General features: G+C 38.7%; 1 protein-coding gene across 2 annotated transcripts in view; it reads right to left on the minus strand.

Moving 5' to 3' along the window:
• The window catches only part of LOC129721611 (lachesin), a 262,907-nt gene extending 256,198 nt beyond the window's left edge, over positions 1 to 6,709 (minus strand). For both annotated transcript variants that reach the window (XM_055674368.1, XM_055674367.1), the window contains exon 1: positions 6,049 to 6,709. The gene's annotated coding sequence lies outside the window, so the exon portion shown is untranslated. The remainder of the gene's footprint in view (positions 1 to 6,048) is intronic.
• Positions 6,710 to 12,791: the final 6,082 nt, after the last annotated feature.

Genomic DNA, 12,791 nt, shown 5'->3' on the forward strand with positions numbered 1-12,791 from the left:
ATCACTTTTCTCAGAGATGGCTGAACCGATTTTCATGAAATTAATTGCAAATGAAAGGTCTTGTTGTCCCATAAGACCCAAATCAATTTTATTGTAATCGGATTTTTAGTTTAGAGGTTATGTATCAAAACGTAAAAATCATGAAACATCATTATCTAAAAACTACACAACCGATTTGAACAAAATTGATTTCAAACGAACGGGCTATCTGAAATACCCTTAACTTTTGAATTTTATATAGTTTGAACTTGTGGTTCAAAAGCTATGAAAAGAAACGTGTTCTGAAACTGTTTAATATCACTTATGCTTCTAGGGGATGGTTGGACCAATTTTCACAAAATCAGTGTCAAATGGAAGGTCTAGTTGCCCCATAAGACCCTATTGATTTATTTTGCAATCGGACTATTACTTTGCCTGTTATGTTTAAAAAAGCTGCCTCATAACACCCTATTGAATTTTACTGTAATCGAACTGTAGATTCGCCTGTAATGTACCGACAAGTGAAAATCACGAAACTTCATTATCTCAGAAACTACACAACCGATTTGATCAATATTATTATCAGATGAGCGGACGGCTAGTTAAGGGTTAACTGATGAATTATGATTGGACACGTGGTTTCAAAGTTTGGCTGCCCTATACGTTCCCATTTCATCTGATTATAATCGAGCTTAATCAACCGTTATGTATTACTTACTTTACTTTTACTTTTTTGGCTAACGGACCGTTCACCGGTCTAGGGCCGAACGAATTAGAGATTTCCAGCTTCTTCTGTCTTGGGCAGCCGTTCTCCAGTCTCCCCGTACACCAGCAGATCGTGCATCTTCTTCCACCGCGCACATCCACCGCGTGCGAGGCCTACCACGGAATCGACGGCCTCTTCCTGGTTCTCTACTGAAGATAGTTTTGGCGGCTCTCTCGTCAGGCATCCTGGCTACGTGTCCAGCCCACTGAAGCCTGCCCCGCTGTATTACCTTCACAATATCAGCATGTTTGTATACCTGGTACAACTCGTGATTCATGCGTCTGCGCCACACTCCACCTTCCAATTTACCGCCAAGTATCGATCGCAGAACTTTACGCTCAAAAACTCCGAGCACTCGTCGATCAGCTTCCTTCAGCGTCCATGCTTCATGTCCGTAAAGGGCCACCGGGAGTATCAGCGTCCTGTACAGCGCTAGTTTTGTGCGAGTTTGCAAACTACGGAACCTTAGCTGGTTACGCAGTCCGTAGAAAGCCCTGTTCGCAGCTGCAACTCGTCGTTTCACTTCACGGCTCATATCGTTGTCACATGCCACAAGCGTACCAAGATAAACGAATTCGTCAACCACTTCAAATCGTTCCCCATCTATCTCCACCTCAGCACAACACCACGGGGACTCCCACGCTCTCTGCCAGCTACCATGTACTTCGTTTTGGCAGAGGTAATGACAAGTCCCAATCTCGCTGCTTCTCTCTTAAAAGGTACGAAAGCCTCCTCCACGGCCGTTATGTATTTAATAGTTAATAAAACAACAAAAGTATATTATCTCAGAGATTACACGAATTATTTGAACATAATTAGTGTCATACGAACGAGTCATCTCTCAAACTTACAAATAACAACCTTTATAACAATTTAATATGAGACTCAAAAGTTATGGAAAAAAAAGAAATTCAAAGACTATTTAAAACTACACCCGCTTTGATCGATAAATGTGGCCTCAACATAATTTAAATGTGGTATCCTACCATTTGAACGTTCCCGTTATCGCTCATGATTAAATTGTTCGAAATTAAAAGTCATATTTTTATTTCACTATTTCTTAAGTACTAACATTACGTCAAATTTCATATTTTATACTTCAATTACAACACCAATATTTTAGAACCGGACGAGTTAATATACATTTATTGGATTGAAGCGTTCCTGTAAATCTATTTTTACAAAAAAAAGTTTGAATTAGAATGGCGGGGTCTGCCCGCTAGGTGGATAAATTTTTTTCTTTGAAAAGACAAAATTATTATCCACAACTTTGCTGAAAACACTATGCCAATCTAACAAACCGTTTTGGCTGTGAAATATTTTTAGTTTCCAATTGTAATTAAACTTATAACTCTATTTTGCTTCATATCCATATTTGCATATTTTTTAAGTATCTAGGCCTTGAAAGCATAGAACTTCACCAGTTTTCTTATCCAATGAGTGTCTCAAGGTGGAGGGGGGGGGGGTGGTAATTGGCGTTGCATTTTGTTAAACTGGCTTTTTACGTGGATGTCGCCTTTTTTGATAGTAACATATGCAAGAAGTATGACAGCATGTAAAGTTACTTTATTGGAGAAGAATGTTATTGCTTCTCAAGTAATTTTTTTTACAAAATAGAAATTTTTTTGTTATTGCTGTTAAATTAACAAGTAATTTTTTTGTATACCGGTACTGCGATTATGGTACTATTTAAAATATATTGGGCCACGGTGGCCAGGTGCTCAGGTGACCCAGAGACCGATGATGTGCATATTCGTATGATAAAAATCGCACCACCAACCTCGGCGAATCAAGATCATTACCTGACTCCTTTCAATGATACTTGTTGATAATATAGAAGTTCATCGGTCCCTAGTAGCCAAACTAACATTCCTAAAATCCTTTCCTTTATCGATTGGGCGTGGATAATAATTCGGAGCAAAAAAATACACCGGGAAAAAAAATTTCAACAAAATATTTAAGATAAGTATAAATGTTTAAGAGCACAAAAACATGTTAATGTTTTCATATTTTTTGTATAAAATAATGAATTGTGATCATTTTGATAAACCTATGATTGTTACTGAACGAGCGCCAATAATTTATAAGAAAGGTGAATTGCGTAAATGACTATGATATAGATTTGGAATATCTGTTATCACCATATTCAAAAGGTCATTTACTTTGAGTTCTTTTATTTGCAAAATACACTGGCATCATTTCATATTGTTGAAATATGTTTATCATTTAATATTTCAAATTTTCGAACTGCTCCTAAATTTAACCCTGTAAAAATATTTCTAGAGAAACATTTCTAAAGGTCCTATCTGCTTTGATCGATTTTTTGATCGATCACTTTTATTCAATCAGCACAACTTATTGAACACCTTTTTTGATAGCAGAGGGATCACTCTAGCCTTCTGAACGAAAACCACGCTTGGGAGAGTTACTAAATCTGAACCATTACCGAAGTGAAGAGACACTTTGGAAAAATGATAAGAGCATATAGGACCTTTTGGAATGTTTATTTAGATTTGTCGAAACTTCTATCTTCGTGATTTTATACTAATATTGATTCAAAAAATTCCTCTCTGGTGCACAAATTTCTTCACCGATAGAAAACACTTACATTTCTTAGTCAAATACGTGTGTCAGATTCATTCAAACTTTTGACGTTGGACTAACGTCTATATCGAAGTTAGGCGCCTGAATTTGAAAATCTAGTAATTCAACTAGGGAAAATCAGGGAAAAGTGGTCAGGTTTTAGGCGCTTATATATCAGTCACTCTCTTCAGAATATCGAGGTTTTGGCATCAACCGATCAGAAATTCTTTTACGGTTGAATTTACGTAACAAAAACAACCTATTGCTTAAGATACATTATTGAAAAATAGGTAAATAACATCGGTTGTCTAAATCATACCGAGCAACCTCTCTTCTCAAGCACAGTCGACGCTAACGGATGCAATCGATCTGACTTTGTAAACGATTTGTTGTTGTTGTTTTACTTGAGGTCACTCTTTCCGATGCTTTTTCACTTGCTTTACCATTACATATTCTTCTAAACTCCTCCCTTTTTCCAACTCTACCGGTATCACACGCACGTCATCGCGTTGAATTTCTCATCGTGCGTTGACCGGCAAAACGGATGGTTCTTTCTGGAGCAGCAGAAAGCGGGTGGTGGCAAATATTAGTCGCTTATAAAGTGCACGCTATGGAAATAAATTTCTCATTCGTTCGTATGTATGGATTACTATCGCACGTGTGTAGATAGCTATAGCGGATGTTCATCGAAGATTTAGTATTTTCTCGTGTATTCATTAGCATTCATTAAAAATAGTAAAACACCTCAGCTAACACGGTTGTTAATTCGACTTTACAGCAGTGATTTGAACTTCTTCAGCCATTCATCGAGGAAAAATTACTAAATTACTAACACTCATTTGCTAGAAACTTCATTTAGATTAAAACAGGTTCTTTTATGTACCATAAATTATCGGTGAAAGGTAATTCTTTGAAACACATGAAGCTTTATGCAGGGCTGGAGCTAAGGTTTTTCTGAAGTGACAGCGCTAATATAAAAGATCCATTTTTTTAGTATATATTATCATTTATAACGCTTTAACGTCTCCGTACTTAGGAATGCAATGTTAGATAAAATTGCAGCAAACTAGAGATAAAATTGCAAAAAACTAGAGATACTAGATACTAGAGTTACAATTCTGTCTACTGTTTGTTTTAATGTAATATAAAAATACCGTAGTCCAACGTCATGCGGCGTGTTTTGGATACCACCCTCCTACTTTTTAAAATTTCGATCTATACCGCTGGTGAAATAGTAATTCTTTATAGTTTGGATGAATTTACGCACTTCAATTTGAAAACCTTAGCTTGGGCAGATCGTCGGTCAACCAGAAAGATAATTTTTTCCACAATATTAGAATTACCCAATACCAATATCAAAACAATACCATAATTATCCGACATTCTTATATCGGGTGAGATTCACGTAATTTGGAGAACTGCAGTCCATTTTTGATTGTCATCTCTCAGCACTGAGATGTAATATTTACCGAAAGACACCTTTCCAAAACATACTCAAAATGAGCACAGGTATGTTTAGACGTGAAAAAAAAATGTAAATTTGTTGGTTGTTGTCCAAAACTTGTAGTTTTGTGTTCTTTTCATAGATGTTTACTTTTCAATTTATTCCTAAAAGTCGCTTCTTAGAGCCAATTTTCAATTCGTCAACTGTATTTTTTCAATATATTGCCACTATATGATAGCAACATTTATTTAACAACATTTAAGCCCGGGTGCTTACGATTAAGAACAACAAGTCCGAAATGAATCACCGAAACGTGTTACAAAATCGTTGTTTGTTTTAATGGTTCATCCCTTTTATTAACCAAAACAACAAAAACACATCAAGAAAATGAGTTTTCGAGCTAGTGCTATTGCGGCTTGGTGTAGACCACTGCATGATACACTGAACATTCAATAATAACCAAATATATCAAGGCAACTATTAAGAAATATATCGGTAAAATTTCGGCTTTAATCAAAAGAGATGTCGTTTAACATTAGAAAGCATCAAAATGGTTCGTAGTTAAACCATTTTCTTCATAGTTTAAAACTTGGCTGCCTGAAAAGATTTATCCTCGGAGGTGCGTTGGTTTTTGGGTGATTATAGGTTCAGTTGAGGTAGTTTAACTAGAAGTATTAAGCTCACATTTTTTATCACTTTTCTTGAATGAGATTTCAATTGTTGATTAGTTTTATACATTTCCGGGCTACTTCGTGATTAGGGCGAAACTAGATAGGAAAACAAGCAAGGATTCGCCCTTATCACGAAGTAGTCCGGATTTCATTAAAAAAACTCATGTTCAGAAACTTTTAGATGGTACCGGCTCTTGAAAGCAAAAACTGAAATACTATAATTACTTGATCTAGTTGAGTGGAGCGCTCTGAAAAGGTAAATTCCTTCCGTTAAGTACAAAGGGATTTTGTTCCGTATTTAAATAACATTCACCTTTGTTAAGTCTTCAAAATATTCTATAGTAAGGCTCACAAATGGGGAATTATTGCTACACCTGCAATTATCTTTCACTCATCATTATATTGAAGATGTTTCGAGTATGTAACTTTTGAGATTGTTTTAAAGAAGTTTTTTCTATCAGGATAGTAGCACCCGGAAGTTTGTGATTTTTGTTTTAGTCTGGAGTACAATATCGTTGTACACAGCTACTGTTAACTAGTTTGATCTAGTCTAGTGAAATGGTCGTACACTAAAGTATGGAATATACAATTCTAATAAAAACTACCTTTCAGCACTGCACGGAATTGCACGTAGTACACAGTTTGTTATGATATGTCGACTGCGTTCGTGTCGTTACTCTCCACTTGCTTTTATTTTACGGCACCATCAGAACTATTTTTCACCAGATCATCAAAGCCCTCTGTCACCGTTTCTGGTCTTCTGTGCAGCTGTCAATCCAACAAACACCACACAACACACTGCGCGTTCTGATAACTTTTTACTTAGATACGGGAACAACGAACGGAAATTATTCACATCATTGGCATTATACGGCAAATCATCACCGTCAACATCACTGATGCCGCACAGGCTGCAGAGGCAACCTCACATGCACAATAACAATGCCGGGTTGAAACTTTCCTTCACGCCTTTGAGAATCCTTCCCCGCCCAGTGTACAGACCTCTCGCACTACTTTGTCTTCTCTATTACAGTTGGCTCACGGGGCTCGTAGGCTCACCACAGACGAATTTCGTTCGTTTCCGCAAATAGGCATCAATCACCTTCACATGTGAACCGGGCTTGAATGTTTATCGCGGTTTGCGCCAGAACACGAAATGCGCTTGCAGCTGATCACGGTGAAGCGGCGAAAACTCGACAAACAGGACCTCCCGAAAATCATATCCGATCCCGACAGCAACCACCGCAAGACTGGTTAGTGGAAGCCACAGACAGACACAAACATCCGAACTAGCAGAGACTGCCAGCCAACAACAATCTTCGTCCTTGCGTCGCGACATCGTCGTCGTTCTCGGGTGTAGAACCGCGTGTACCTACTGCCGACATTCCGTGCAATCATCTTGCGATTGGTGCTTCGTTGCATCCGCTGCTGCCTGTCGGAGTTGGCGATTCCGAACGAAACCAGCTGAGGCACATGAATTGCTCGATGAACTCACAGCATCCTTGGCACGTGCGCAGTTCCTAATGGACCAAACAACTAACGAAGCTTGGAATTGGCGGGTGAGTTCCTCCGTCGGTAAGTGAATTCTTCGTACTAAATGAATGATGTCTTTACAAAAACAGGGTCAGGGTTATTTACTGGTTGGAAGAATTTACTTTGTGAGTTACTTGTTAGCCGTAGCGTTGCTCTATGGCTGATACTCTCGATGAACCTGCGGAACACAGAAACAGAAATTAATGTTTTCTGTTTTGCTACTTAAATTAGATAGTACGGTTATAGAAAAATGGTAACAGTTTAGAAAGGATTTTTTTTAAAGCTAAAAATACATAAAGAGTCAGAAATATCTAAAATTGTGTCAGAAACTTGCATAAACAGACATAACTCCTTTAAATCAAGAGATAGCGATACACTTTATTCTAAGAAATTGTGACAATTATTCTTAGTTTGAAGTTAGTAGAGCACTTGAACAATGACAAAATTAAGATAAGAGCGTTATCACGCAAACCCCCTCCCCCCTTTATTTTACTCTTATACTTTATAAATTTGTCAGGTTAAGAGATAGAATTTTCCAACCTTCTGCAAACTTGCTCTAAATAGCTAGTTCTACAATGTGTCGGAACAAAGTTACCAAGTTCATCAAGAAATAAAATAGTTAATTTTTCTATTTTGGTGTATCCACATCCTTAAACAAAAATTTTACTATCCAAATAAAATACCCATAGAACTGAGAAACTTTCTAGAAGACATCGAAACGATAAACCCATGAGTTTCGTCGCAAACTCCAATGTCCTACTATTTTTGATTTCGTCCCACTGTTCGCCGGTTACGTCTTTGATCGTTAAGGTAGGGAAGGATGTAATAGTCGTCGTAACCGGAAATCAAGTTTACCTCTGCATCTTCACGACTGTGACGGAAAAGAAGGGTCGTGTTACCGTGGTAAGCGACCGAGTCGGTCAGTTATTATTATGATTATTTGTTTATTAGGGAGTGATTTTAACCCTTTGGTCATTCATCACTCCTAAAAAGAGATCTTACAATTTTAAGAATCTACTATATACTAGAACTGATATATACTAGAGTTGATTCTAATCTTATATCTAAATAATATTGTTCGTAACTGACTGATTTTGTTTCGGTGAGAATCGTTGATCGGAGCCAGTAGATGATTCCGTACTGTTTTCTGTGGTTTTTCTTGACTTGTTTATACCTGGAAGTATGAGTAAAAAGACCCCTACCACACTGGTGGGGAAAGCGATTAGTTCTAAATTTGGTCTAGTAGGTCTGCGTCTTTGAGGAAGCAAAAAATTTGCTCCTCCTTTGTTCTATCATTTGATAGAACATCCCGGATAGAGGATCCTTGTAGATAAGTCTCTCTTACCATTTGGTATTTAGGACAGTCTGTCAACACGTGCTCGACCGTTAGAATAACAGAGCAGATTTGGCAGATAGGCCTGCCTTTTCCTTCGAACAGTGAACCGTGCGTGAGCAAAGTGTGCCCTGTTCGCAAGCGCGATAGAATAATTTGTTCCCTTCTACTTGATCTATCCTCCCATCTCACAAAGTCGTCCTTAACTTTTCCAAGGAATAAGCTGCGATTGTGTCTCCACTCCGTCGTTACGCTTATAGCAATGTCGTTTTTTACCCCTCTAATAATGTCAGCACCTGGCACTTCACGGGTTAGAAGCCTACCTCGTCGGCCTAGGCAAGCTAATTGGTCGGCTTCTTCGTTTCCTGTAATCCCTACATGGCCAGGGACCCAACAGAGCACAGTATCGCCAAGGCAATCTTCAATTGCTTGTACCCATGGATGTGTAGATTTACCACTTTCAATTGCAGACAACACGCTTGCTGAGTCAGTGAAAACAACACGTGGGTTTTCATTGCATTCGTCAGTAATGGCAATTGCCGTGTGAATTGCTGCTGCTTCGGCTGAGAACACTGAATACGTTTTGGGTAGACGATAAAAGTAATCGCAGCTGTTTGTGGTTATCTTAATTCCAACCCTGTCTTCGTTCTTAGACCTATCGGTGAAAATAACCTTATAATATTGGTATTCAGTCTGGAGAAGATGATTGAAGATTGCTTTGGCTTTCTCGGGGGGCTCACCAACGTTGTATGCTTTCTTGACTGACCAATCGACGGTTGGGACCTGGGAATGCCACTCTCTGTCCCAAACACGGTATACTCGTAATGTAGTTGGGGTAGAAATATTGGGGTATCTTTGGATTACTGGTTGGACACTGACTGCTGTGGGATCAGAATGGCCGGTGGTTTTGCCCAAAAATCCCACTGCCGATCGAACAATAGCGACTGCTATCGTGGCGTGGAATGGTAGAGCTGCTGCTTCGATACAGGCACTCGCAGCAGGCGTAGAAGGGAGGAAACCTGAACAGTGCCTGATCATTCCATGATATGATGGCCCTAGCATATCATTTAATGAATCAAAGTTTCTACTGGTAAGTTCTATTCCGTATAGTAACTTCGAGGTGACTATGCTATTGCCTACTTGGAGTAACGTTCGACGGTTGCCATGCTGGTGTCTTCTACTAATAACTTTAATTAGTTTAGATCTAGTTTTGACCTCTTCTTTAAGTATTTTCAAGGACGGTTCGAAGTTGAACTTTCTGTCCAAAGTGATTCCCTAGATTTTAATATTTTTGCGGTAGGTAAGTTCGGTATCTCTAATGGTGATAGTTCGCCTCCACGGATGGTGGCTTTTCAGGCAAATATGACTGAAACAGCAATTTTCAAGGCTTAATTGGAGTCCGACGCTTGAGGCCCATTTGTCGATAGCTTTAATGCTGGTCTGAAGTTTTTTCCGAATTCTGTAGGTACTTTTTCCTGTTACCACAAGGACAATGTCATCGGCATAAACCAACGGGTAAATTCCAGCAGGGAGAATGTCGAAAACATCGTTGATGGCAACAAGAAAAAGTGTGACAGTTAGTACAGCACCCTGAGGCACTCCATTCTTTCCGATTTTGGTGAAGACAGTGACCCTCCCACAGCAACTTCGAAAGTTCTATCTCCTAGAAATCCCTGGATAAACTTTCCCATGTTTCCCCTCAGCCCATGGTTATAGAGTTTTTCGAGAACCCGATGTTTCCAAACCCTGTTATATGCTTCGTTCAAGTCTAGAGCAGCAATGTCGACGTGATCTCCGTCTTGTAATGCTTGATCAATAATACTGCCAAGAGCTGTGAAATATGTACCAGTACCCTTTCCTCGACGGAAAGCAAATTGGCGGTGATCAAGAAGCTCGTTACTTTCCAAGAAGGATACAAGTCGCCTGTTGATCATTTTTTCTGTTATTTTAGCCATGCAACTGGTCAGGCTGATAGGACGATAGTCGGAGGCGATGTGGGAAGATTTCCCCGGTTTATGTAAGGGGACAATTATGCTACGGCGCCATTCAGCGGGGTACACCCCATTGGACCATATTTTGTTTATAGTTTGTAGCAAAGCAACCTTGCCTTTCAGTGATAGATTGCGTAACATCGGGTAACCAATGTTATCTAGCCCAGCGGATTTCCCTTTCACGCTGCTTAGCGCGTATAGAAGTTCCATCATTGAAAATTGTTTGTTGTAATCTCTATCATTGTTATCATTCTCATTGAAATCAATTATATGAGCTTCTGTGGAAGCTTTTTTCCTTAAAAAGTTAAGGGAGTTAAAAAATGTAAGTTAAGTTGAGTCGTCAGAGGATAAATCTTCGAAATAATTCGCTAAGATATCGGCGAACTGGTGTGAGTTCCATCTTCTCTAGTAAGGGACATCCCTTTCTGTCGCCTTTTACCAGCTAGCGAGTTAATACGACGCCAAGTGTCGGAAATTGAAACACTTGTGTCGATGCCATCGAGAAAATTTTCCCAGCTTGTGATTCTGGCATTTTTAATTACAGATCTACACTCATTACGAGCATTTTTGAATGCTGTTACTCTCTCAGTCAAAAGTGGATGATTGGAGGGGGTTTTCTTGAGTTTGCGTAACTTTTTCCTTCTGTTTCGAATAGTATTTTCTACCTGAGGGTTCCACCAATGAACAGCTTTTTTACCTGGTATTTTCGAGGTACGGGGTATGTGTTCGTTGGCAGCTTGCAATATTATTGCCGTTAACTTCTCAAAAGATAAGACTTCGCCTGGTGTGATGACATTGTCAATGCTGATTGCAAAATTATCCCAATCAGCATTCGCATACCTCCATCGTTGACGGCGCGTTGTTGTGGGAGGGGGACTGTTGAGTTTCAAGATTATGGGAAAATGTTCACTGCCGTAAGTGTCATTGTTAGATTGCCAGGTGATTTTTGATATAATTTCAGCGGATGAAATCGATAGGTCAATGACGGACCTTATCGACCCCCTGAGAAAAGTATTGGATCCATCATTAAGAATGACGCAACCGTTGTCCTCAACGAACGCTTTAATTATGATTCCTCTTCCATTGTCCCTGTTAGAACCCCAAATAGGGTAACGGGGGTATTTTGGCCAGCTTTGGGAAGTGTTCGCACAGTTCATTAAAAACAAACACAATTTTTCAACATAAATACCTATTCTATTATACCATTGTTAAAAGCTAAGTGTCTATTTTAATATACACGTTCAACAATGCAATATATTGAAAAATATCCTAGAAATATCAAAATTTCTACGAAGTACTAAAAACATATTTTGGTCCACCAAATTTTTACTTTGGCCCACCTTTATTTCTACAGACGTGTATGGAAACAGTTCGGACTAATTATATTTAAGATCATCATCGGTATTTTTAGAGCAAAAATAGTGGGTTTGAGGAGAACATCCTTCTGCTGTGAATTTTTGTAAATTTTAGGCATCTAAAAATGAAATGATTTGGCTTATAGCAGTTTGACAGGCATTCTCATCTAATTTCATATAGTTAAATGTGATAAATTAAGAAGTAATTACCTGTAAATTGTCACAAGCTGCTTCTTTGTTCACGTGCAACGGCCGAACGGTAATCAAAGAGATGTCAAAACTTGGCATGGCCAAAATATGTTTGCTTCAGAAAGAGGCAAACATATTTCGGCCATGCGTTAAATCACTTTTTCAACTATTTCCAACGTGTTAGAGTATAGAAACTGTTTCTATGACATTTCATTGATGTTACTACAACAACGAATTGTTTCAAAAACATACATATTTGTTACAATAGCTTCCGGACGTTGACTTGTATGTTACCACTTCCTCTTGACTTTGGGTTGACTCAGCCATGACTTTGAATATGTATGAACTAATTCCAAAATAACACTACCTAGAGCCAGTCTTTCGCCGAAAATTATAGTGTAGTATGATTCTTAGGTGTGTTATTCAATGTTGCATGCTAGAAATAGTAAAGTAAACTTATTCTGGGTACCTGGGCATTGCGGCATTGAAAGGAATGAAAAAGCTGATCTGTTGGCGAGAAATGGATCAATGCAGTTGTTCATAGGGCCAGAACCGTTTTGTGGGATCTCAGAATGTGCCCTCAAAATGGAACTTAAGAAGTGGGAACAATCAATGATAGAAAACATTTGGAAAAACAATAATTCAGCTCGACAATCGAAAAAATTTATTGCACCCCAAAAAACAGTAACCCAGCGATTGCTCAGTATCTCAAAAAAAGACCTTTGTACCTACAGTGGCCTTGTAACGGGACACTGCCCAAGTAAATATCACTTTAAACAGATAGGTAAATTGCAAAATGATGCCTGTCGCTTTTGTAACCTAGATAAAGAAACCTCGGAACATTTATTATGTGACTGTGAAGCACTCTCTCAAAAGAGGAAGCAATTCTTTGATAAACACTTAATACAACCATTAGATATCTGGATGACTTCTCCCAATAAGGCAGT

This window comes from Wyeomyia smithii, chromosome 2 (assembly GCF_029784165.1).
Source record: "Wyeomyia smithii strain HCP4-BCI-WySm-NY-G18 chromosome 2, ASM2978416v1, whole genome shotgun sequence".
Classification (NCBI taxonomy): Eukaryota; Metazoa; Arthropoda; class Insecta; order Diptera; family Culicidae; genus Wyeomyia; species Wyeomyia smithii.